This window comes from Stegodyphus dumicola, chromosome 9 (assembly GCF_044657685.1).
Source record: "Stegodyphus dumicola isolate Sdum_Otavi_A_Nest chromosome 9, ASM4465768v1".
Lineage (NCBI taxonomy): Eukaryota > Metazoa > Arthropoda > Arachnida > Araneae > Eresidae > Stegodyphus > Stegodyphus dumicola.
Window position 1 is genome coordinate 186,175,573 of NC_140776.1, and position 27,755 is coordinate 186,203,327.

Below are 27,755 nucleotides of genomic sequence, written 5' to 3' on the forward strand. Positions count from 1 at the left end.
ATTGTTGTTTGTATTTCTAATGAAGTAAATAATAACATTATGATATTTATTTTGAATTTCGTTACCGTTTATAAAATAACAATTTGTAGGCAATTTTAAGGAAAGTTTGTTTGGGAAAAGTAAGAGCGAATTATAATTTTTGGATTTTAGAACATGTTTTATTTGCGGCGGCCGGAGGATGTTTTTATTTCCTACTCATCTTTGGAATTAAGTAACAGTAAGTAAATGTAATGAATTCGCGAACGAAGGTTTTCGAAAATAGTGTCGTACGTAAAGTTTTATTTATAGAATAATTCTATTACAGTAATATTAATATCGTATATTTATTATCCCTATAGTTTAACATTGTATTTATCATCTCTATAGTACAGTTTCGCTAAATTATACAATAGACATTTTTTCTTTGTAGTGGAATGAACTCCGTATAGATTGGGTTGCACTTAAAAAAGATTTTGTCTAAAACGAATTGCTATTGCACGTTATCATTATCTGATTTATATAGGTTATCTTTAGAATGGTGTTGTGTTCGCGATATGTTTCTAAACTTTGGTTTGTAATGTCAGTGAAGACAATTCAGTTGACTTAAAATCGGCGGAAATTGTAACAATTTAAAAAACCCTAATTTAGACTTGGTTTAAAAAAATGAATTAAGCTGTATATAAAAATTAAGTTACGTTTCATTCAGGAGCTTAGTTAAAGGTACATGAAATATCTGTACATTCTGAAAATTAGATGATTTTTAACTGTTTGGAGGACTACAATTTACGCACTTGATAAAAGCAGTCTTTTCCCACCCATAGCATATTAAAGAAAGTCGGGTTTTCAGTCGCACGTCACAATAACAATTAATTTTATCGTTAATCGTTTCTATATTTCCTTTTTCGTGTCGTATTATGCATAGAATTTATAAAAGCTCTAAAGGAAAACTATAAAACTAAAACACTGTAAAGGTTTACAAACCTTAAGAATACAAAAATGGTGTGATATTAATTCTTCCTTCTACTTAAACTTTCTCAAGCTACGCCGCTCCTTTTATGTTTCCATTTTCAACTTCTTACGTATTTTATTTTAACCTTTCTGCACACTTTTTACGTAGTTTTCAAGATATGCAGGTAAATGGTATCTTACCATAGGTACTGCGAAACTTATAATTTTTAGTTCTTGCTTGAAAGCAAGTTACTATTACTGTAACAGAACAGATTCTATATTTATTCCCATCCCTTAATTAGCCTTTGAATTACTACGCCCACAACTTATACAGAGAAGGATTCACAACAACCCATGGTACGAATTAACAGCATGAAGCATATTACTTATTTATATTACCATCGCTGGGCTTAGAATCTTATTTACCGCAAAGACTGTAGACTAATTTTAAGAGGCAAAGTCCTTAAAACTTGAAGAATTTCAACTTCTGCGTTTCAAAATGGAGTATTTAAAAGATGTTTCTGTAAATTAAGCAGGTGTAGAAATTAAGATAAAATCACTTCCATACGATAAAAGTTCAAAATTGATTTCAATGTTTCCTACATGAAAATAGATCCAGAGGCATTTAAAAAAAACTTTAATAGTTATTTTTCAAGGAAAACGTATATTGCACATAATAAAAGACACAATTTTATCTATTTTGGCATGCGTAGGGGTTCTTGATAGCACGTGAAATCGATGATATAAAAATATTTCATCAGTTTCTTTCTGCAGTTTTATATAGTTTTCTCTCGGCCGCCGAGAAATCTCTGGTAAATTCCATTTCTCGCAAATACTGGAAGACATATAGGATTAAAATTACTAAGGGATGGCTGCGTTTACAGTTACATATATAGATTAATTATAGTTATTCACTTGCAATAGTCATTACAATAACGAGGGCACGGACCAAAATGTCGCAAAATAGTCAAGTCCCCTGAGATTTGGTAGACGCGGTAACCCTACCAGCGGATTATTTGAGCTGCCAGAAAACCAAGGAATATTTCTGGATAGCGCTGGCAAAGGACACAAAAAAAAAAAAAAAAAAAAAAAAAAAAATGAAAAAATTACTTTTCCTCAAGCACCCTTAGAAGCACCAAATTTATGACAGCTGGAATAACTCGTGCTATCTGGGCCTGATAATCACGGCATTCGGCGGCAGCTGAACGTGGAATGCTAACACCTCTCCCAGGTCCTAAATGCTTACTTGCACATCCGTAGTTGAACATCTGATTTGTCATTCCAGCCCTCGTGATCATGCAAAACTTCCTATTTGTCTTTCCTAGTCACTCCTGCCTACTCCCTGCACTAGCTTCCTCCCACTGCATTGTTTACGTTCCTGAGACTAAGATCTGTATTAGTTATTTATACGTCTTTCCAACTTTCCTTTTTATACTTAGTTATTTATACATCACATACCATTATGGTCGCAAAATGCATGACACAATTTTTGAAAGCTTAGCTGATTTCAAAGTAATCGACAACACACAGCTTCGATGAGCGTTGATGAAGAGAAAAGTGAACACAAGAGAAAGGACTGCTTAACCAGCAAAGCGCGAGATATATTAGTGAAATAATTTTTTTGCTAATTTTGCAATAGTTCTTTTTTAACTCCCAATTTTAATTTGACTATGTCTCTTTTCTACCCTAAAAGTAAAAATTGTTTACAATAACTTTTTGAACAGAGTGTATTAAATTAATCCGCTTCGTGCTTGCTAATATAATCGTGCCAAGCGGATAGCTTTCATCCAGTCAAATTAAAGAAACATTTTACTGTTGTATCTCTAACTTTGCTGACCCATACACCTGTTTTCCGCGTTCCTTCCTTGTGGCTAAAGCGCATTGCTTGAAATCGTGCGTTGTCTCAATAGTAACGAAACTTTCTAACATTGTGAGGTGCATATAGTCCCCATAACCATGTGTCTATTAAATGCTAGGTCTCTAGAATTTCTTTGCCTAGTAAAACGGTATGTTGAAGTCGACTATGTCTGGCAGCAAGTTAATGATTCCATCTACGTATCAAAGTCTCTCCATGATATAACAAGTCAAATTACCACCGCAAATTCATTGCAGCTGTTACCAAATCATCTTATTAAGCACACGCCACACAGACATATATATACAATGGAATCACTTAAAGAAAGCTGCAAGAGCAAGAGTTCTTTGCTTTGTAACAATATAGAAAGATGATGAACTTGAAAACAGATGTAACCGTAAATTCCGTTACACTTTCATTTATTCCCTGATAACTAATTCTTAGGACACGTTCTCTTTTCCATTGCACATCATCATAGTGGGTGCGCAATACATCGACAATTTTACGCAGATAATATTTTTAGAACACCGGACGATAGCTAGCAGAGGCTAAGCGAGTGAAGTAGAAGAGAGAGATAGAAGTAGAAAAGTAATTTTTCAACGTAAATCTTTCTAAACATAGGATCAACTCTTTTAGTTTTAAACACTTCGGGGGGAGGGGCTTGATTATAAAATGAAATAATTGAAATGGGAATGCTTTTGGAAAAAAATCTTTAGTTTGCGTATTTTCCAGAATGTGATCAAGACATGAATCGTCCAGTTATTCCAATCACAATATTCAGAATATATAAAGCCCCTGACGACCAACGACAGCAATGTTTGGCGTGCCTCGACCAGACCAATCAGAGGCGGAACACTTATTCCATTCTTAGCTGTTGATGCGCCAAATAAATTCACATCTCGTAGAAGATATCTTTGCGAACAACGCTTATACCTCCCGACAATATATTGAATGTTTCTTAAACCTTCCTTTCAACAGAGACTTACAGCACATTTCTCGTTTGAGGGTCGCACTTATGATAATCCATGCCCCAAAATACGCCTGGATTAGCTCTTATCTCCAATCCTAGGATTTATAAATTGTCGCAATATTTTTTTTTCTCGTAGGAATGCTAATTTCTAATTAACTTTATGTTCATTAATTAACTGCATTGCTATTTTCCAGAAAGCTGGGAACGTGCAGTAATTGTACCTATTCAAAAACTTGGTCAGTGCCTTTCAAAGCCTAGCAGTTCATTACAATTACAGACCTCAGAAATATACCAATTTTTGTTGCTTAAACCACTGAATATTTTCCTCCAGAACCAAAATATCCTTATTCATGAAAAGCTTGTATTCAGAGAAAAAAACACTGTACAACTCATCAGCTTCTGCGGACAGTGGAGTCTTTCATGACAGCTTTCTCAATAAAATGCTTTAATTTTTCTCTATATATATTAATATACGTAGGATGTAAGATTATATTTTAATTATTAGCATTTAAGAGGCCTTGGTAATTTTTATTTTATTTTATTCTTTTTTTAGTGTTTTGTTTTTGTTTAACGAAAGAGAAGCAAGTTTACATTCTGTGGTGAATGAAAATATGGGGAAATTTTCCTTTTTGGGTCTAAAGTCAAGTTATGCGTTTTTACTTTGGATGAAGATTATGAAATCGAATTTTTGGAAACAAGAAACACGTTTTGATTCAAAGAAATAAAATATTGTGCAATCCAAAACTTAATACGAAATTTTGTCGTAACGATGACCACCGGTTTTTGCGTATATCTTTTCTGGTATAAAAAATTGATAATTCCCTTCAGTTGTCACGTCCTTTTTGCTTTACATCGACGTTTTTGAACGAAACTGCTCTGTATCTTTGAAGCAAAGCGGTGGATTTTCAAAATAGATTAGATCATTATTTGTTTTGTATCTAGGTTGCTTTCAGAAAACTTTTGGCGAATGTATACGAATTTTATTTCAGAACTGTGATTGACAATAATTCAAATTCAGTTAATTTAAAATTGATGGCAATTGTAGCAAAATTAATACCTTAACCTAGAAATTTTTCCATCACTTTTTTTTCAATTGAGATACAATTAGCAATTTGGGAATCTTGGAAGCTTGTGCGAATAATACAGATAAATGTTTAAAAAAAAATAAATAAAACGATTTACATTTCCTTAAAACCGTAGTCAGCTTGGTGATATCTCACTAGTTCAGAGAGAGCGCCATTTACTGAATTATGTGTAGTCTTGACCCTATATTCTTATTTTTTCGGCAGAACATCTTCTGTTTAGATTTCCATATTACATTATAAAGGCAAAATACAACAATTTCACTCATATTTTTCCTAAAATTATTCATATATGTACGAAATTCATAACATTGCACGACTCGGGCCGTACAATTCTTGGAGCGCAAGACACTTTTACTAATAAGGAAAAATCAGTGCAATACTCAAACAATAATTTCAATAAAAATCTTAAACAAATAATAATTATAATTGTCCGGATAATAATAATTGTGTATAATTGTACGGAGAGAAAAAGAGGGAGCGTAATCTCAAGAACTTGGTTGGGTACAGTAAAGCATGACGGTGGACGTGTTTTTGTGTGAGTGTGCATGTCAGCATCAGAATTAAATAATTTAGTATTTATTGATGACACAATGAAGCATGCTCTTTGTTTAAATATTTTAAAATATAATTTAAAATTATCTCCCACAAACTTGGATACTGGAAACAACTTAATGTTTTATCTAAATAACGATTTTAAACGCACGGCGTTCAATGTTCGCCTTTTGCGTGTCTATAGTTGGCCACAAGTTCTGACACCTCAGTCATTTTTCATGTTTGAAAGCATATTCTTATGATCTATAGTGAAGAATTCAAATCCGAAAGTTGTAAACACTGTTGAGTAACATTGCTTCCGAGATTCGGTGTATATGATAGATCTTTGAATAAACGCAGCTTATAATTGCTTCGATGATATCGATTCTGGACAATTAGATTTTTGAAGAATGAGGCAACCTTCAGTCTCATAGGCACATACATCTAAAGCTCTCTGGTAATGTCGAAATTTATTTCAAGATTTAGTAAATAAACGATTTTGTCTGAAGCTATAGTCCTCTGAAATCAAGCCAGTGCTTAAGCCCTTATAATGCCGCCTAAATGCTGTGCCCCTGCGAAAGCTTCCTCCGGAACGCCCAAGAAGATGATGACTATCAGCGAAAAAGTGAAACTTTTAGATATGATCAAAGAGGGCGAAACTTATGCATCTGTGGCATGCTATTACGGGACGAATGAATCTACAGTGCGGTACATCAAGAAAGAGGAAGCAAACATCCGCAAAACTGCCTCAATAACCTTCAATAAAGAAACGAAACGTGTGGTAACTCCGCGTAATAACATAATTGTGAAAATGGAAGCTGCACCTGGCATTGTGGATTGTTGATGGCAGGAAAAGGACAGTGAGCTTGGACACTAATATGAACAGAACAAAGGCCAAAGTTCTCTACGACCAAATCTTGCTCAATGACGACAATGAAGAGGCTGAAGAAAATGCTGAAGAACCTCAAGCCAGTATTAGCGCTACCAAGAGCTCCAGAACGAAGCTTTTCAGTCAGCAAGGCTGGTTCGCAAAATTTGGAAAAGATACGGCATCAAAAACGTGTTTTGTATGGTGAGGCGTCCTCTGGTGACAACGATGCTGCTTGTCGTTACGCGGAAGAAGAGTTTCATAACCTCATCAGCAATGCAACAATTTGCACAAGACATTGAAGACAATATGGTTCGAGCTGTCGAATTCAGCAATCGCGTTGACGGGGTTATGTCCTTGTACAGGGGAATTTTGAAGGAAAAGAAAAAAAGAAAAAAAAAAAAGACAACAACTACCCATTACCATGTTTCTCTCCAAGGTAAAGCCCTTGGCACTACCGTAAGCGCCTCCATCAGAAGAGTCTCCGAGTGAGCCTAAAGCTTCTACGAGTCAAGTGAAAGCCTCTCCTCTGCCACCAACACAAGACTCTTCGCCTCTCTCAGACAGCAATGCTGATTAATGTTTATTACTGTATAAAGTTTTGTAATTAACCTTATTAATTATCACTGACACGTTTAAGTAAATACGTTTGTAATTTTTCTCTTAAATGTGTAAAGTATAAATACTGTTTACATATTTTAAACATTCTTGTACCCGCATACACGAAAATTCCTAGGGGCAAATTCTACTTCGCGATTTTTCAGCTTTCGCAGAAGGTTCTGGTCCTCATTAACAGCTAAAAACGAGGGATCACTGTATATATAACTTCCTACCCTGATTGAAAATTAGGGACGAGTTACAGCCAACGGACAGTCTAATCGCATTGGCTGATGCCCAATGACATTGTTCTCCCCTACTTACGTCACACGACGTGTGGGATGGCGCTGAAGGACTCAGAGGGGAATTACAACCCCTTTTCAACTTAGTTTTACGAGGGAGAGCTCTGCATAGCCACAGGTCTGTTTTTTTCTGTTTCTTTTACTAAAAAACTATTTTCTTGGCCTTAGCAAGACCCACTGTGTTTGTTTTCATTTAAATTTAATTTCAGATTTCTAAATCTTATAAAGGTATAATTCTTTAAGCTTGCAGGTCCAGCCCGTAAGTATTTTTGTGACTAATAGCAGACTGCTATTTATTTTTATTTTTATCTTGATTATTGATGTAAATCGGAATTTTTTTTACATATTTTAACACCTTACTGTCATTTTGTGCGGACGCGTCGGGAAATTGGAACAGAGAATTGAGACTAATAAATTTTCTACGACACTTCGTCTATTTAATTAAAATTTTGTAGCGCAAAAGTTTCAATTGTCTGTTTCGGCGAAACGCGTAATGCAGTTAGCTTAATTCGACATTCAATTAGAAATTTACCTTGAAAAGCCAGATTGGACTTCGAATTCAGCTAATTTACCATTATCCGCTTTATATTTTTATATGTTTATGTTTGTTTTATGTTTTAATTTGCTACATCGTTTCGTTTTCCTATGTTTTAACTTTTCAATTGTTTCAAATGTTTTTCACCTTCAATGACGTTGTTTTTTTAAAAAATGTGTTGAACTTTTCTTGAAGCCACAGCTCCCGGTAACTTTTAGGCAAGCTTTCTACAATTTCTAATATCCTTAATTTTGCAGCATACTGCACAAAAAAATTATTTAGACCAAATTGGTCTTACAGTATTGTACTAACTAACTTGCTTGTTAATATATATATATATATATATATATATAGTTATTATATATATATGTAATGTTTTTAGTTATTCCAACACATCGTGGGCGAATGGTGAGGCTATTCCATTACACGTTCTGGCAGATGGTTACCCTGCTAAAAATGCCCCGTAGAAACCCATAAAATTTTTTACGGGGAATTGGCCTACGGGTACCCGTACAGCTCTGCGGGTACCCGTAGGCCAAATCCCCGTAAAAACCCATAGACAAAAACCCGTACAACTGTACGGGTACCCGTAGGCCAAATCCCCGTAAAAACCCATAGAAAGAAACCCGTACGGTTGTACGGGTACCCGTAGGCCAAATCCCCGTAAAAACCCATAGAAAGAAACCCGTACAATTATACGGGTACCCGTAGGCCAAATACCCGTAAAAACCCATAAAAAGAAACCCGTACGTTAGGCCAAATTCCCGTAAAAACCCATAGAAAGAAACCTGCACGGCTGTATAGGTACCTGTAGGCCAAATACCCGTAAAAAAACCTGTAAACAGAAACCCGTACGACTGTACGGATACGAGTAGGCCAAATCTCTGTAGAAACCTGTAGAACTGTAGGCACTATAAACAAAATCCCAGTAAAAACCCATAGCCAAAAATCAAAACTTTATATGCATATCCATTGGCCAAATTTCCATAAAAAAAAATGGATATTCCGTAGGTCTATGCCTTGTAAAAACCAGTAAACAAAAGCATGTACACCTATACAGGCACCCATATGCCAAATCCTGTAAAAACCACTACACAAAAATCCACAGACCAATAAAGGTACCTCTTGGGAAAATCGCTGCACAAAACCCATAAACAGAACCAATAGCAATATACTATAGTGGAGTATCCATATACAGAATCCCTATAAAAAAACAATACACAAAAATAGAACTGTAAATCAAATTTCCATAAAAACATAAACCAGCAGAAGTACATAATTAGCATTGAACAGAACTAAATTGCGGAGAAAGCATGTAAAGTAATTTTAAATAAAACTCAATGCGAATAAATAAAAATTTTAAAATATCTAGAAGCCTACGAGCCTGTCCTTAATGCACGTCAATATCTATAAACATATTACAAAATTTTAAACTACCTTTATATAATTCTGAAAATAAAATGAATAGAAAGATAATAACCAAAGTCATAATTCACAACCATCGAATGATATATGTACATGTATATAAGTAAGAAAAATAAGGAATATGCAAAAGATTAAATTAGCAGCGTAAAATTAATTTTCCTTCTCTATTCTAAAAACAGTTTCTTTCTGCACTGCATCATTTCGAGATTAATTCATGTCATATGACTCTTATATAATTTGATGTTGTAAAAGAAACTAAAACTCAAACAGCCAATTGTAATTTTAGAGCAGTATTAACTATCAAATACGAGTAAAAATGCATCGAAAACCAAAATTAACTCGGTCTTAATTAAGATTTCACCCTTAACATAACGCATTTGCTTTTTACGCTTTGTATTTGCTGGATTGCAGTCATTGTTTCTTACTACACATTTATCAAAAATGTTAATTTTTGGAATAGGCATAAATAATGTGCCAACTTGTTTGTGGCTGCAACATATTTGCTGAAAGAAAAGTTGAATTAAATCTACCTCAACTGCCAAATTTCTTATTCATTGTGGATTAGAGTTTCAACATCTCTAAGCCATCAAAATTCTTGCTGTTCATTACGGATTCAGCTGCTTGTATTCGACTACAGAATCCATTACATATATATATAATATCATTTCATTTGATGGTTGCGAATCATTACTTTGACTGTATATATATTATTCATTTCATTATAAATATATACATATAGTACTGTACCTCACTGCATATATTTGTATTTCAGTTCTTTAATTGGGAAATTAAACAATTGTATTTAATCACATCAGCTTGTTTAACAATTTGATACCTAATGAGAAATGTATTGCCAAAGGATGGTACTTTCTAGCATCTGCTTAAATTTTAAATTACCTACAATGCACTAAACCAAATTAAAAAACAAAACTAGAAGAAACCCAAATTTTCAGGAAGAGAAACATTATTAACAAGCAAGCAAAAAGAATACGGGACTTGCAAATTAGAAACTTAACATAGAGTTCAAATTTAGCATACTTGCTATCCCCTTAAAGCTCGCTTACCAATGATAGTAACACCCTGCAGCTTATTATGACACGCATACACATAGATGTTTTGCGTGGAAGAAAGGATGAATCCAAGAATATAATGTAGTGAAGAACTAATAATATACAAACACTGTGTCGACCCCTTATTACAATACTTTGGATGTTACCTGTATCTCTCAAAAAATAAATGAAACATGAAGATAACATATAATAAACTTAATAGTACCCAAAATACAATAAATTATATTGTAACAAAATGAATTTTAAAAAATTTACAAGTTTCAACAAATACCAATTCTTAACGCACAGTTCGGGAATTAAGAAAATATCTCATAGCGTATAATGTTTTATTCCGTATCTCACTTTTAGTGCTATATAATCTTCCACAAATTTTATATAAATAAAATCTATAACATAATGGGTATTTATAGTATATATAGTTCTTGATGTAAAAAAGATTAACTTTCGTACTGTAAAAATTCCATCTATGCGAATAAGTGTGAATATACTCATATACACATAATTATACTAAATAACTAATTTAATGAAACTAAATTCCTATAGAAAAATGGGGAAAGTGTGGAATCGCCCACTGCTTGGAGTGTTTTTAAGAATTGCACATACTCGGTATCCATGTACACATCGTCATATTTTCACTTAAAAAAACATCCCAGAATTGCACAAAAATGCCATTGTGCTCTCCTTTGACTTTATTCATGTACACATCGACCTATTTTCATTTAAAAAGTCAAAAGAAAATTGACAAAAATCCAATTCCTTTTACTTTTGTACAAAGTGCCAAATAAATAAGTGGGCGATTCTGCACTTTACCCGATAAAATATATAAAAATACCATTTACCTATATATATTAATAATTTATTATTACACAAGGTTTTTCCTATATCATCTCAAAGGAACATAAATTTAATTAAAGCGATGCATTATTGGAATAAATCTGAGTCAGTGTTTTAGGTGCAAGTTATTTAGATTTCTATTGTAGAAAGAATACTTGAAATAATGTATAGAAATATTATTTCGAACCATAAAAATTCTCAATAGTAAAATTTAAAGTACTGAAAAGGTAGCTATTGTTTTTGACAGTAGATTATATAATATAAAAATACCTCATGCTGAGCATTTTCTGAAATTACAATGCCAAATGAAATTGATATAGTGCAGTATTTAGCAATAACTTTTTGTAAACAAATGTAGCTATATTCGCTTAATTGTAATGACAGTAATTTTAACTGCATTTGTATAAGGCTGTACAGAAGATTTATTTATATGGGTTTTTCATACGCAGAGAACAACCGGATTTCCTGTGGAAGTGCTTCCGAAAAAAATGTTTAAATATTACTCTAACTATATTTGAAAGCAATGCTATAACAGCGCCCTTATAAGACTCATGATCCGAAAAGCTTTGGTTTTAAATGTCTCGTAAAAACGTTCAATTACTTCTGCAAAATTCATACCCACGTAAACATTACTACACCGAAGTCAATTGATTATACAGCAAAAGTTCGTAAAACAATCAACTCCACAATTCGAGATAATGCCAGTTTCCTGTAGCCTGACAAAACTATGAATGATTTTTTAAGTTCTGTTATTTAATTATTGTCCTGACAAATGTGCCATTATCAGAGGTGGTCATTTAAGAAAATAACCACTATATGAGGTTTCAACTTAATGTAATTTTTTTCAAATAAATAATTCACTTTTTATACTCCCAAGACTAGTACATTTAATATTACATAAATCTTATTCACAAATCTATTTCTATTTCAAAAGCAATTTATGAAAAACACATTTGAAATTTTCTTCATCAAACTAATAATAATGAAAATTAAAGTATGCATAAAAATGATTATATGTGTTTTAACAAAATAGCACAAAATATTTAATGTAAAAATGTGCTTCTAGTCTCATACCTGTAAAGAAAAATAGACCAAAAAGAAAAAAACAATGTAAGTTACTATGATCATCTAAATTTTCACATAATTTTAGTAGTGGAAAAAAGATTTCTTAAGCTTGTATGTCTTGTCTACCCCATTCAGTAAGTAATAAACACATTAAATATTTCAATGTTTATTTCATTAATAAAACTTACCTTTTTTGCTCGCGAAATATAATTAGTACATTTTTTAAAACATAAAAAGGTTGATCTTTACATTACGGTAACTGGTAGTTTGGCGACATTTTGGAGGCGATAAAGGTTACTACCTGGGACTTTGGTAATAATGTGAGCAGTACTGAGTTCCGATTACGCATTATTTTGTGTGGGGGAAATGCGAGATCATGGGATATGTCATGTGATATTAATGGACGAATTACGGTTCTTTAATCGGAAAAGGGGGAAATCGGGAAAAAATCTGGAAATTTTGTATTTGGCTTTATTCTGTGTTGTGTGAAATAGTGTTTGTGAATTTTTGGATCCCATGGCCGTAAGTAAAGTGAATTCGAAATGGGTATTTAGTGGTATTGAAAAGGATAGTAAGAAATGTTTTTTAAGGTTGTGTGAGAGAGAAATAAACATGTTTTATTATGTTATTTATTTTACCTGGTATCTTGCTTTGAAAGATAAGTATGATTTTAAAGATTCTGAAAGAGAATGAAGAAAAGTGTATCCGCCACGTAATGAAGATTCTGAAGGAGATTAGGTAAGTTAGTATTTTTAATTATTTTTATGCATTGTTGGAAATGTAAGGTGGAAAGGAATTTGGTATTATTGGGAAAATTGTTATTAGCAATGATTTAGTTTAAAGTAATTAGGATTGTAAGGTAATTTTCATTAATTGAATGTATGTGCTCATGTATATTTTAAGTGGTGTTTTTGAATTTAATTATATTTTAATGAAATGATAGTTATTTTGTGAATTTTATACTTGTAGGAATTTGGTGTATGTTTAAGTTGAAATAAATGTGCATGGAAATAATTTAAATATTTGATAATAAATATTTGTAATACTTCATGTATGAATTCGTTGGTGACGTGTATAATGTAATAGATGATTTAGAGGTAAAAGTTTTTGGATATTTTATTTATTTTATATGTGGAAATGTTCATATTTGTAAAGGGTAAATACTTTTTCGCGATCATGTAATTTCATATATGTTCTTTTTACCGGGTTTAAAGATTGAGAAAATTGTCATGTATTTTCGTGAAATTTTTTTAATTTATGAGATAAAAGCAGTGTACATGGATATAGTGAAGAGTGTGCGCAATGCCATTTTTGTGCAATTCTGGGATGTTTTTTTAAGTAAAAATAAGTCGACGTGTACATGGTTCAGTGATATTTTAATGAAATGATAGTTATTTTGTGAATTTTATGCTTGTAGGAATTTGGTTTACGTTTAAGTTGAAATAAACGTGCATGGAAATAATTTAAATATTTGATACTAAATATTTGTAATGCTTCATGTATGAATTCGTTGGTGACGTGTATAATGTAATAGATGATTTAGAGGTAAAAGTTTTTGGATATTTTATTTATTTTATATGTGGAAATGTTCATATTTGTAAAGGGTAAATACTTTTTCGCGATCAGGTAATTTCATATATGTTCTTTTTACCGGGTTTAAAGATTGAGAAAATTGTCATGTATTTTCGTGAAATTTTTCGAATTTATGAGAAAAAAGCAGTGTACATGGATATAGTGAAGAGTGTGCGCAATGCCATTTTTGTGCAATTCTGGGATTTTTTTTAAGTAAAAATAAGTCGGCGTGTACATGGTTTATGTGTATGTGTTATTTTGAAAAACGCGTAAGGTGTATGGTATTGTGCACTTTTTCTGAATTTTGCAGTGAATATTTGTCATGATTAAGCAGTTTTGTTTGATAAAATTTCTAGCATAAGTGTAATTCGGCTAGTAGATTGTTGGAAGAAGTGTTCAGTAGATAAGAAGAAAAGAAACATGTCTTTACTTCGTGAAGACAAAATGGCGGCGGGGAAAAAAAAATAGAGGGTTGCTGTAGGGGAGTTGGTCGCCAAATTTTGGCCAAAAAATCGCCAAGTTACCGTAATGTAAAGATCAACCCATAAAAAAAAAAAACATTCTTTTTGCTCGGCCACATCACATTAGTTGAAAAATTGAATCATGCAAGATCATTTTTAAGTAAGGTATGCTGAAATTTATTAGCACATAATATTCAAATGATAAAGCATCTACATGAACAAGCTTTAAAAAAGTATTTCTAAACTGTAATAAAAAAAAATAAATTTTCCAAAATACAGTTTCAGTAGAATGCAAAAACTACATTTCTGCATCTGCACATTGAAAAAAATTATCAAGCCTGAAATTATCACTTTTCAGTCTTTAAGCACATTGTTTTTCAGGACAAAAGTAAAGATGGAAAATCAATTTCACGCTCAGAAACTCCATTTCACAACTAGTCAGTTATCAGCAACGTTCTCTCAAACATTAGACACGATTACACGTGCATGGCTTTAGTGGTATATTCATAGTCAGTGCTGGTATTTTATTATTTATTACTAATTTCTAAACAGTAAAACATAGTAAAATTTGTAATACAGTAAATCCTAGTAAATAATATACTGCATTACTTCAACTACGAAGAAAATAACACCACAATCGCACAACAATAACTAGAGCGGCGCCATATTGCTTGTTTGGGAAACTTCTGAGAGTGGGGGAGGGAAGGCGAATTTTTTTTTTCACGTCAGCGTTAACAGGGAGAAAAGTTTTGCGACTCTGAATGAACTTGTTCGCGTTAAAGAGATGTTGGTTGATACCGGTGTTTATTTGTAATATCAGAAATGTAAGTGCTTATGTGTGTGTATTCAGAACCAACTCGTAGCAAAAACCACCTCCCTAAGACGACCGCCTCTGAAAGAGACCAGTATTTCTGAAAACATAAGTATACTTTGGTATTGAATATTCCCTCTGTAAGGCGACCATTCACAAAGAAAATTCTGCAAGAGTATCTGGTCGCCTTAGAGAGATTCATTCCGTGGATGCAATCTCCCTAAGACGACCACCTCTAAAAGATAAACGTATCTCTGAGAACGTGAGTATCTATTGGTATTGAGTATCACCTCTCTAAGGCGACCACTTGCAAAGATGAATTTTTATTTGCGGCTGGTCGCCTTGGAGAGACCTTGTTGTGTGTGGTGTATATGATTACTGTTATTGTTTCCGAAAAAAAAAATTTTAATCAAATAAATAAGCATATTTAGTAAAAACCCTCTCTAAAACGACCACTTGCGTTTCCAGATTACTCTTGTGGTCTTAAAGAGATCATATTTTCATTCTGTTAATTTTATTGTTTACAAGTATATTAACGTCAGATAAAAAAATAGCATAAATCCATATAAACCAACAGAAGATTTATTATTATATTCATACCAGTAAGAAAACCAGTAAAAGTCAATATAAACCTATACAAACCAGTACAAAGTTCTGCCATTGAATGTTGGTTGTATGGGTGTCAATTGATACCAGTAAGAAAAACCCACAGAGATCAATAGAAACCAGTAAAAGTCAATAGAGACCATCAAAAATTCTATAGGTACCAGTAGAAAGTTTTACTGGTTTCTATGGGTCATTTTGAAACCAGTAAAAAAAACCCACAAAGACCAACAGAAGCCAGTAAAAGTCAATAAAAAACCCATAAAATCTTATGGGTACCCATAAAAAGTTTTACTGGTTTCTATGGGGCATTTTTAGTAGGGTAACGAAGCTGGGGTGATTGAAACACGGAGAAAAATGACGACTTAGGACTTTTCACTTTTAACAGCAAGCATATCTTTATTTTAATTTATAGCAGATGACTTTTTCCAGATGAAGTTAATCAAATAACTTATTCAGTAATTGAACTATTAGATACGACTGACTTTAAACTTTAATACATCATAACGTTCTAATAATTAAAGAGGAGCATAGCGGAAGCGTTAGAAGGACGAAGGCGAGAAGGCATCTGTCTAGGAGAACTTATGACTCAGCATTTATATGAATGGTTATGTAACAGAGTAGCTTCTAGAAAAATGTAGAAAACTTATGACGCAGCATTTATATGAGGAGGTTATGTAATAGGCGTGAATGTTCTAGCAGGTACTGGGTTAGGGGACGATCCTGAATTGCAGAAAAGTAATTAAAGGTTGCTGGTTCGCAAAGAGCAAAGCCATCGTATTTTTTTTATATTTTACATCTTCCCCCCCCCCCGTCAAAAAGAGAGGCCGGGGTGAGAAAAGCATTAGTACAGGAGTGAAGCAAAAGTATGAGAAAAGACATGAAAACATCCAGAACATAGCGTACAAGCTTTAACTATGGCCTATCATAGTTCATGACTTTCTCATATAAAATTTTGACTTTATAGCATATGAAATTTTGAACATTAAAACAATGAGTTATAAATAAATATACAATATATGACTAATTTTAAGATTATAACATAATAAATATGGAATACTGATAAATAAATAAGTTATAGTTACAAAAGTCCTCAATTTTGTTAAAAATGTCCATTTGATAAAAAGAGTTCGAATAGAATGAAACTATCTGGTAAAATCTCTAAATGCCAGATAGTCCACAAATATGATGCATGTTGATAGTTCACAAATATGATGCATTTTTTCCTCTCATCGTAAAGATTGACATGTTTTACACTTCAATACAAAATATTATACTTATTCAAAAAACAATTCAATATAAATAATACAATTATACACTAGAACATGAACACTTTGACTTTAAAACTATGGCATGTCCTCGCCAACAGATCAGCGTGCTTACTTGCTGATGGTTGGGGGGTGCTAGGTACAAATATCGAAAAACCTCCGTTGCCTAATAGAAGGTAACTGGTTTTTGGCATTGTACATTACCTCAAAGTGGTTTTAGAAAAATAAAAGATCATATAAAATCAAAATTATAAGACAGATAACTTGTATAATCAATTTAAAGTCTTTTTTATAATGTTGTAAATTAAAAACAAATATTATCCTACAATACGAAAATTTTTGCTACAAAATAATTCAAATTATGTGAAAGATATAAAAGGTCAAGATCGGGAGAATAACTTGTCATAGTTAGGGTTTAAGTCTAAATCAGGTATTAAAGGTCATAATCAGGAAAATGTTTAAAAGAGAATTTTAAAAAAAAAATTAATTTTAATTTTGAACAGAGATAGGAATTCTACTATTTCGGACAGTTAGCTTAAACTCACTTGCTGGATTAAAAGGTCTTAATCTAGTTGAATGAACAATTTCTGATTTCTTTTTAGTTAAAGGATTAGGTTTATCTATTTCATAAGTAACTTCAGAATATTGCTTTAAAATTTTATAAGGTCCTGAGAATGGAGGGGATAATTTACGTGTATTAGGGTATTGAAATTCTTCATACATTACTAAATCACCAATTTTAAAATTACTAGGTTTAAAATGAATATCATATCTTTCTTTATTTACATTATGATAATCATCAGATCTCTTTTGAGCTATTTTTCTGGCTTCTTCTATTGACGGATACAATTCTTGATTTTGAATTAAGGAATCATAAGGTAATTTTCCATACATTAAATATGATGGAGGGAATTTTGTTACAGAATGAGGGGTATTATTATACTCTTCAGTTACTTGGGGTAATAATTTTGTCCATACTATATTACCGTGATAAGAATTTAGTTTGCATTTTAATCTAGTTATAATAGTTTGATTAACACGTTCAGTTTTACCATTAGTTTGGGGTCTACTTGCAGTAGTTAGCAATTGTTTTACATTATGATTCCTTAAAAAGTGCTTAAATTTTGAAGATGTAAAAGCAGCGTTCCTATCACTTAAAATCTTTTTAGGGACCTGAATTTGGAAAATTTGTTTTAAGCAATTTATATAAGTATCTGTAGTTACACTTTTAGAAGCAAATGTCCAGATATATCTAGTTGCATGAACAATAATTATGTGAATATACGTTTTAGTAGAATTATAATAATTTAAACCACCTACAGTATCAATAGATAATATTTCAAAAGGTTCACTAACTGATGGTAATTTTTGCATTAAACCAAATTTCTTTTGTTTACTTTTCTTATTAAACTGACATACTTCACAATGTTTACAATAATTTCTAACATCTTGAACAATTCCTGGACAATAATATTGTGGAGATAACAAATTTAGCATAGATGATACACCAATATGACCAAATTGTATATGGGCCTTTTCAAGTAATTTCTTACGTAGACACATGGGTATCACAATTTTGTACAATCCCTGTTTTTTAATAGCTAAGACATCATTCCATTTTCCTATACTTAGTATTACAAACATTATCTAAATTTTGATATTCTTTTATTTCTTCTAATGATAATAAATTAACTTGCAATCTTAAATGTTGACACATAGGATTTCTAGAGAGCATGTCAGCTTCAACATTAGTAGATCCTTTTTTATATTTTATATCAAAATCATACATAGATAATTTTAAAGACCACCTAAATAGACGACGACCAGTAGGGTGTTTTATATTTTTAAGCCAAACTAAAGCAGCATGATCAGTATGTACAGTAAAATGGTTACCATGTAAATAATAATAAAATTTATCAATTGCATCAATAATAGATAAACATTCCAGCTCAGTAATGGCATAATTTTGTTCATAAGATCTTAATTTTCTAGAATGAAAAGCAATTGGATGTAAACTACCATCAGGATGTTCTTGTTTTAAAACAGCACCAACAGCTTCTTTGGACGCATCAACAAATACATGACAGGGATATTTAGGATTAAACAAAGTTAAAATAGGTCTAGAAATCAATGCATCTTTTAATTTTTGAAAAGCTTTTTGACATTCATCAGTCCAATTATAAGGAGTATCTTTCTTAAGTAAATTTGTTAATGGGGCTCTAATTTTAGCATAATTTTGAAAAAATTTATGATAAACATTAATACTTCCTAAAAATCTTTGTAATTCTTTGATATTTTTAGGGGGTTGCAATTTCTTAATAACCTCTATATTTGCATTACTGGGCTGGTATTTACCTGCTTGAATTTCATATCCTAGAAAATTTATTTTTTCTTTAGCAAAATTACATTTAGATTGTTTTAATTTTATATTCTCTTTCTCACATATATCAAATATTATTTTAAGATGATTTAAATGTTCATCAAAATTTGGAGAGAATACTATAATATCATCAAAATAATTTAAAGCAAATTGAATCTGATATTTGTTTAAAATTTGTCTAAGAGCTCGTTGGAAAACAGCTGGGGAATTTTTCCAACCAAAAGGTAATCTAGTAAACTCATACAGTCCAAAATTTGTAGTGAATGCCAATTTTTCAGTATCCTTTTCATTTAATTTTATATGCCAATAGCCTGATGCCAAATCCAATGTAGAAAAGATTTTTGCATTTTTTAATTGATCTAATACAGCATCAATTCTAGGAATAGATTCAGAATCAGTTTTAGTACTCGTAATTTGGTTAAGCTTCCTGAAATCAATACACAATCTGCTTCTGGACTGCTCGTCTCGCTTATAAGCTAAAGTTACAGGAGAAGCATAAGGACTATAAGAAGGTTTAATAATTCCAGCTTTTAACAATTCATCTATTTGTTTTTTAATTTCACTATTATCTTTAGGAGATGCTCTATATGGTCTATAGGCTATTGGTAATTCAGAAGTTAATATAACTCTGGGAGGTTCAACCCTTATACAACCAACATCATATTTACTTTTGCAAATATATGGTTATAATCATTCAACAATTTCTGTAATTTACTATCAGAATTTTTACTATTTTCAAAATAATTACCACAATTTTTAGAAATAAGATAATTTTTACATACAAAATTTTCGCTATTATCAAAATATTTACTAGATTGTTCAGCACTGATATCATTTTTACATATATAATTATTTTGGAAAAACTTGTCTACTTTAACATTTTTACTTACCTGTTTTCCAAGCTGATACACTTCATAATTATGAAAATTCAACTGTAATTTAAATAATGAAACACATGGTGATGAAAGCAATAAATAATTCAAATTTGAATCTACTACATAAAATATCACATTATTTTCTATTTTACCTACTTTACACTTTACTTTGATTATTTTCTCTATATGAACTTGACTAGATATTGAAAATATTTTATCACGAGATTTCAATGAAATTTCTCTAAATTTATCACCAATTTTGTTAAAATATTTTAACGGTAAAACGTTAATTTGCGATCCCGTATCAATAATACTGGGAATTTTTTCCTGTCCAATTTGGACATTCACTTTAAGGAAATATCATTTTTTAACTTCTCTTTTAGGAACCGTGTTATAATTAATAGCAGGTAATTGTGGATATCGAATTGGCCGATACGCATACTGTAGAGGTCGGTATTGCACTTGTTGATAATTAAAAGGTCTCACACTACGAAAACTTTGATGAGGAGTGGCTTGCACTGGTCTGGGATAATAGCACTTCGGAACAGTTTGCCTTGGAGAAACAAATTGGTAATTACTATTTTCTAGACCATCTAACGGCATCTTAACAGGAAACAGTTTCCTAGCAAGAGTAATCCAGTCTTTCGGTGTGTCTATTTTTTGCACTGTTAACAGCAAGCATATCTTTATTTTAATTTATAGCAGATGACTTTTTCCAGATGAAGTTAATCAAATAACTTATTCAGTAATTGAACTATTAGATACGACTGACTTTAAACTTTAATACATCATAACGTTCTAATAATTAAAGAGGAGCATAGCGGAAGCGTTAGAAGGACGAAGGCGAGAAGGCATCTGTCTAGGAGAACTTATGACTCAGCATTTATATGAATGGTTATGTAACAGAGTAGCTTCTAGAAAAATGTAGAAAACTTATGACGCAGCATTTATATGAGGAGGTTATGTAATAGGCGTGAATGTTCTAGCAGGTACTGGGTTAGGGGACGATCCTGAATTGCAGAAAAGTAATTAAAGGTTGCTGGTTCGCAAAGAGCAAAGCCATCGTATTTTTTTTTATATTTTACATATATATATATATATATATATATATAATTTATTTTCTAAACGATATTGATTAATTGATTATATTATCTCGTAAGTTTAATTAACGTAGAATTATTTTAATATTGTTTAGAAATATTGTTTAGAAATATTGTCAATATTGTTTAGAAAATAAATTATTATTAACTAACTTAGCAGCAATTGCGCAAGTAGTATTAAATTGTTTTCGCACTAAATGAATTTAAGATCATACAACATTATATATATATATATATATATATATATATATACAGTTATTATATATATATATATATAATAACTATATATATTATATACATATATATGTGGTAACAGTTAGTCCTACATAGCCACCAGAGGGCATCACTTATGCGCCTACAGCGAGAGCAAAGAGGAGGATGTCACTCAATATAGACAGATGCTGTTTCTACGAGAAAAGAGTAACTGAAGAACTGTATGATTCCACGCGAAGGTGATAACTGAGAAACTGTATATGATAACGAGCGCGAGTAGGGGCCAAGCAGCTATTTAAAATATGTCAAATTTATGCAGAACTTTGTTTGTATCCAACAAGAGCAAGAAGGCGCAACGGCACTGTCATTCGATTCAATCTTTTCCTTTTATTTTATTTTCATTAAATGCCTGTGGGGTGGAAGACGTGTGGAAGTGTTATTTACCCCTAAGGATGGCATCTTTAACTCCCCAACCATATGTATATGGAATAAAATAGAACTTTGCCATCCTGATAGTATTGAAAGTAGAAAGTTGAATCTGTAATGATGAGCAAGAATTTTTAATTGAGTACAGTGCTAATCTGTAATGAATAGGAAACTGGCAGCATAGGTAGATTAAATCTTAATTTTATTTTTAGCATATATGATGCGGAATAAAATATTTGACACATTATTTTTGCCTATTTAAAACTGTTTTAAATTATTTTTGCCTGTTTAAAAATGTTTTCATTTTTGATAGATTTGCAATAAGAGGAGTGAAGCACAGAGCAATCCAGCTACGCGGAAGAATAGAAAGCGAGTGCTTTATGTTCAGAATGAAATCTTAATTCAGACTAAGTTGCATTATTTCACTGCTACATTGCGCATTATTTTTTTAGCTTAATCCAAAAAGAATCCCCGTGAGCTTTAAATAATGAAATACTTTAAATTATTTATAAACATCTTCAACGAATTTACAGAAATAAAGTATAAAAGCAATTTGTTCATTATCCTTTAGCAGGAAATTTAGAAAAAAGGTTAGTCATTATACGGATTTTTGGAAAAGCATATACAATCATTAAATCTACCTGCAGTCTCGAAAATAAAATTTCAATTTACATTAGAAGTGTTACGAAACCGATAAAACATCATGAGACGATTATTATTTCATAGCTCATTCAACATGTTCAAGAAGTTCGCTTCGCATAGCATTTAAAGAAACCTCTATTCTCAGTGATCGTCGAATTTAAGTGAATGTTGTACTGGGTTTCATTAAGAAAGTTGTGTTTCATATCCAGTCGAAGGAACAATAATACCTGTCAGAAATTTAAGGTAAACTGCTCCCAATACACTTTTACCAAATCCGTTACATTTTTGCAATAATTAAATTTATGTTCGGAATTGATGTATTCATTCCCGTTTGTTGTAATGCACTTATGAATTAAACGTGCCTAGAAAATCCAAGCAGCAGTGATAACTGATTCTCGTCTATCACTTTTAATCTGATTTTCGCGCATCGTTATATTTTTCCATCATAAATGTTTTAAATTAAAAATTTAATGCTTCGCATTACATTTAAAGAAACTTCTATGCTTAGTGACTGTCGATTTTAATTCAACGTTCTGTAGTGTTACAGCAAGAAAGTGGTATTTCTGATCTAATCGACAGAACTAAAACACTTGTTAGAATAAATTTAAGGAAAACTGTTTCTAATATCTGCAAGAGCAAATTTGAGAGAAATTTTCTATTATAAGAAAAATATTAGTGCAGTTTTTCCTTAGAAGTGTTACACTTTTACCGTACCCGTTACATTTTTGTAATAATGAAATTTATTTTCGGAATTAATAAAGTAAAGTATTGATTCCCGTTTGTTGTAATGCACTTGTAAATTAAACGTGCCTAGAAATTCCAAGCGGCAGTGATAACTGATTCTCGTCTGTCTCTTGATAAGGAAACATCAAGTCCGTGTCTTGATAAGTAAGCAATAATAAATAAAAATGAAGAAAAATGAATAAAATATATACAAACTAAGAAAGATTACCAACTGTGAACTGTGGAAAATCTCTCTTTGATGCTTGTGTCGTTGAATGGTTATATTGACATATCTTCCTATGTTCTTGACTGCACTATTCGAGTGGTTATCACATTCCATGAAAACACTGTAAGTGTGCGTTAAAATCTCACTATCCAGAGCTTGATTTTGACGACATATTGAACGACTGAATTGCGGATAATCCACTGTAAATTAGTGATAATTCTTAATATCTTATTCTGAAATTTTCTGTAGTATAATTATGTTGCTTCGTTATGTAACTGCCGACACAAATGCAGCAATTAGAAGAATGGGCATTAGGTCCTTTTATCTATATAATACGTTTGGTATTAATATTTAAGTGTGAATTTGTGCCTAGTAGGGCATAAATAGCCATGAATGCCTGATGTGTTTTATTTCTTGTATTAAATTTTCGAGATATAGTATGTAATAAAGTGCTCATAAATTGGAATGGATTTTCGTAAACAAAGAAAATAGTTTTCCTCATTGTGGAATTGCAATCTGAAAATAGAAAGGTGAAACGTAAGAGCCCTTGAAAGAAAATATGAAAATTAAGTTGAATATCAAAGAGCTTATCATAGAGGAACATAGTATATTTTTGGCTATTTAGAATCGTAATATTAGACGAGGTATATGCGAAAACTGGAATAAGTTATGGAAAAGTATAACTGTGCATAACGCATTTAGCACACACTATAAAAACTGCTACGGATAAGCAGTTAAACGTAATAACAATTTCTGCAGTAATACAGAGTAAAAAACGGCTCAGTAACAAATAATATCAAGGAAGCTCTTGAAGAGAACTTAAATTTTCATTTCCTGGAAGATAAAATTGATGATGAGGATGATATGCATCATCATATTCAAAATATGGCAAATGACTATCCGGTTTCAAGCAATGATTTCTTGTTTAATATATAAGAAGTACTTTGAAGATATGAGATAGAGTAAAGCTCCGGGTTCAGATGCGATAGTTTGGAGATTGTTTGAAATTATTTTAGATAAAAGAAGGTCTGATTTTAGATTTGTTCTATAGCTGGTCCATTAAAGGAGCTTTTCCTCTGGTTAGAAAAGAGGAGGACTTGTGCTTTGAGCAAATCTAAGATCTTCTTTCTAAGATCTCGTTGGCTTTGAGAACACTCAAAGTCAGACAAGCAACAACAAGTTTCTCGCAGCTACAGGCCTTCTAGCTTATTACGAACATCTAGTAAGCGGCACGGGCGCATTGGGACTGTTTGGGTCTCGTCCCAAATAACACACACTAAATAAATTCGCTGGTTCGATTCTTTATTAATTCTCATAATTAATTACAATTAACTCATAGCTGTGACCAGCCCTCTTACACCGTCGATGGCGATTCTCAAACTCGTTTGATCATCACATTACAGATGCGCATGCGTGGATTACATTACAGATGCGCAGGCGCGAACATGCCGCCCCGCGTTGCAATGCTTAGCATTCAACTATTGTAATTAAGATACAGCACAAAAAATTAAACAAGTATATCATAAACAATTTTGAATAAGTACTTTTACATAAAAATCATTATTATAATTAGACATTTACCATATACATAAGCGTACAACTCAAAGCAATACAATATAACATTTCAATTACATAATGACATTTTATGTGAAACACATTCAATACTGTACAATAACTATAAAGACAATACTCATTTTTGTATTGGTAAGACACATAATTTGGTAATTGGTCGTTTGAAAGTTCCAGTTTGAGTTTTTACATTACACACGCGAACCTTTCCATCTTTACCATAAAATACTTCTATTATACGACCAACCGCCCAATTACAACAAGGCAAATTATCTTTAATTAAGACCATGTCTCCAACTTGTATATTGTTTTTAGAACTTTGCCATTTAGATCGATTTTGTAAATGACTTAAATAATTGGAGTTCCATTTTTTCCAGGTAATTTGTACTAATCTTGTGATATGTTGCCACAATTTTAACCTGTTAATGTTAACTTCCGTGATATCTGGCTCAGGGATCGAATTAATTGCTCTACCAATTAAAAAATGCCTAGGTGTTAGAACCTCTAAATCATCAATGTCCGAAGACAAGGGTGTCAATGGTCGGGAATTTAAAATTCCTTCAATCTGAATCATAATTGTTAAAAATTGTTCAAATGTCAATTTTGCATTACCTACGACACGTTTGAAATGGTACTTAAAAGATTTAACTCCAGCCTCCCAAAGGCCTCCAAAATTGGGTGCTCTGGGAGGGAGAAATTTCCATTCGATATTCTCAGAACTCAAATAACCAGCTAAAAGCTCATCTTGTTCGTTCACTAGTTTGTTTAACCTCTTTAATTCTGCATTTGCACCTACAAAATTCTTAGCGTTATCACTAAATAGTGTTAAACTTTTACCTCTTCGTGCAAAGAAACGTTTCAAGGTGGCTATTAATGCTTCAGATGTTAGATCTGTTATCAGCTCTAAATGAATGGCCTTAGTAACCATACAAATGAATATACACACATAAACTTTCTGATATATACCTTTTCTCTGGTTTTTGTACTTAATTAAGAATGGGCCACAGAGGTCAACTCCAGTACAATTGAATGTAAGATTAGCTGTGATTCTTTCCTTGGGTAAATCACCCATGATTTGCTGAGCTACAATGGGATTGGCTTTAAAACATATTATACAATTTTTTACAATTTTTCTACAAACATTTCTACCACTTACAATCCAAAATTTTTGTCTTATAACAAAGATTGAGGACCCACATGCAAATATTTTAAATGATAGTAATTAACTATTAACTCTGTTAATTTATGTTTAGAAGGCAGAATAATAGGAAATTTTTTCTCATAAGTTAAATTGCTATTTTTTAATCTACCTCCAACTCTCAACAGTCCATTACTGTCAATGAAAGGGTTAAGACTTTTAATAGAACTATTTCTTGGAACAATAGCTGATTTTTTAAGATCATTTATCTCATTTATAAAATACTCACCCTGTACTAATTTTATTAAAGTTTCTTCAGCTGCTCTCAATTCTCCCACTTGTAAATTACCTACCTGCTTTTGTTCTTGCTTACAATTCTTGTAAAACCTAAAACAAAAACTTATAATACGAATTAATTTTAAATACGTATTACTGCAATTCAATAAATCATTAATAAAATTATTCACATTCAGATTTAAACATGTAGATAGTTCAGAATCATCAAAGTTTTTAAGTTCATTACTGTCCCTTTCAGTAATTGCTTCAGGTATAACTCTTATAGGGTACTCATCCTTCATTAAGAAGTCAGGCCCGTTCCGCCACAGTTGACTTAGTTGCAGTTTTTTGGCAGACATACCTCTAGATATGAGATCTGATGGGTTTTCTTCAGAAGCGATATGATGCCACAGTGCTATTTCAGTCAGATCCTGTATCTTTGAAATCCGGTTTGCAACAAATGTCTTGAGAAGGTGTGGCTCTTTGTTGATCCATGACAGCACAATCATAGAATCGGTCCAAAGGTGGATAGCAGTAAACTCCAATTTTAACGATGATTTCACTCGATGCATCAGTTTAGCTAATAGCACTGCTGCGCAAAGCTCAAGTCTTGGGATTGTAGTCTTCTTTAGGGTGGAGACACGCGATTTACTGCACACCAACCTCATTGATTTATGGTTTGTTGCTGATGTTGGTTTACAGTAGATAACTGCTCCATAGGCGGCCTCTGAGGCATCACAGAAACCATGTAATTCAATCTTGATTCTATCCGGTAATAAAATACATCTATGGACTTCAATCTTGTTAATTAGCTGCAAGGTAGTGGAGAATTCTTTCCATTCTTTAGCCTCCTTTTCTGGCAAAACATCATTCCAGCTCAATTTTAACAGCCATAATTTCTGCATAAATATTTTTGCTACAATTATAACTGGAGAAATTATACCCAATGGGTCAAAGATCCGAGATATGACGGATAACACTTGCCGTTTCGTAACCTTTACGTTGTCTTCGATTTTAACGTTGAAGCTCAAACAATCTCCTTTTGACTTCCATAAAATACCTAATGCTTTAGATTCTTCTGATTTACTAAAGGGATATGTTTTGTCGTTTCTTTGACACAGTTCAGTAGCATTACTACACCACTTATGGAGTAACATGCCTCCAGTCTTCAAAATGCCTATTAACTGATTTTGAAGTTCTAACGCAGAACTTAGCGACTCAGCTCCAGATAGAATATCGTCCATGTGCATGTCTTCTCTCAGTACAGGTGCTGCTAAAGGAAATTTATCTCCTTCGTCCTTTGACAGCTGTACAAGTGTTCTCATTGCTAAAAATGGTGCACTCACAGTTCCATAGGTAACAGTAGTTAGCTCAAAGTTTTTAACTGGCTTATCAATGCCTTCTTTCC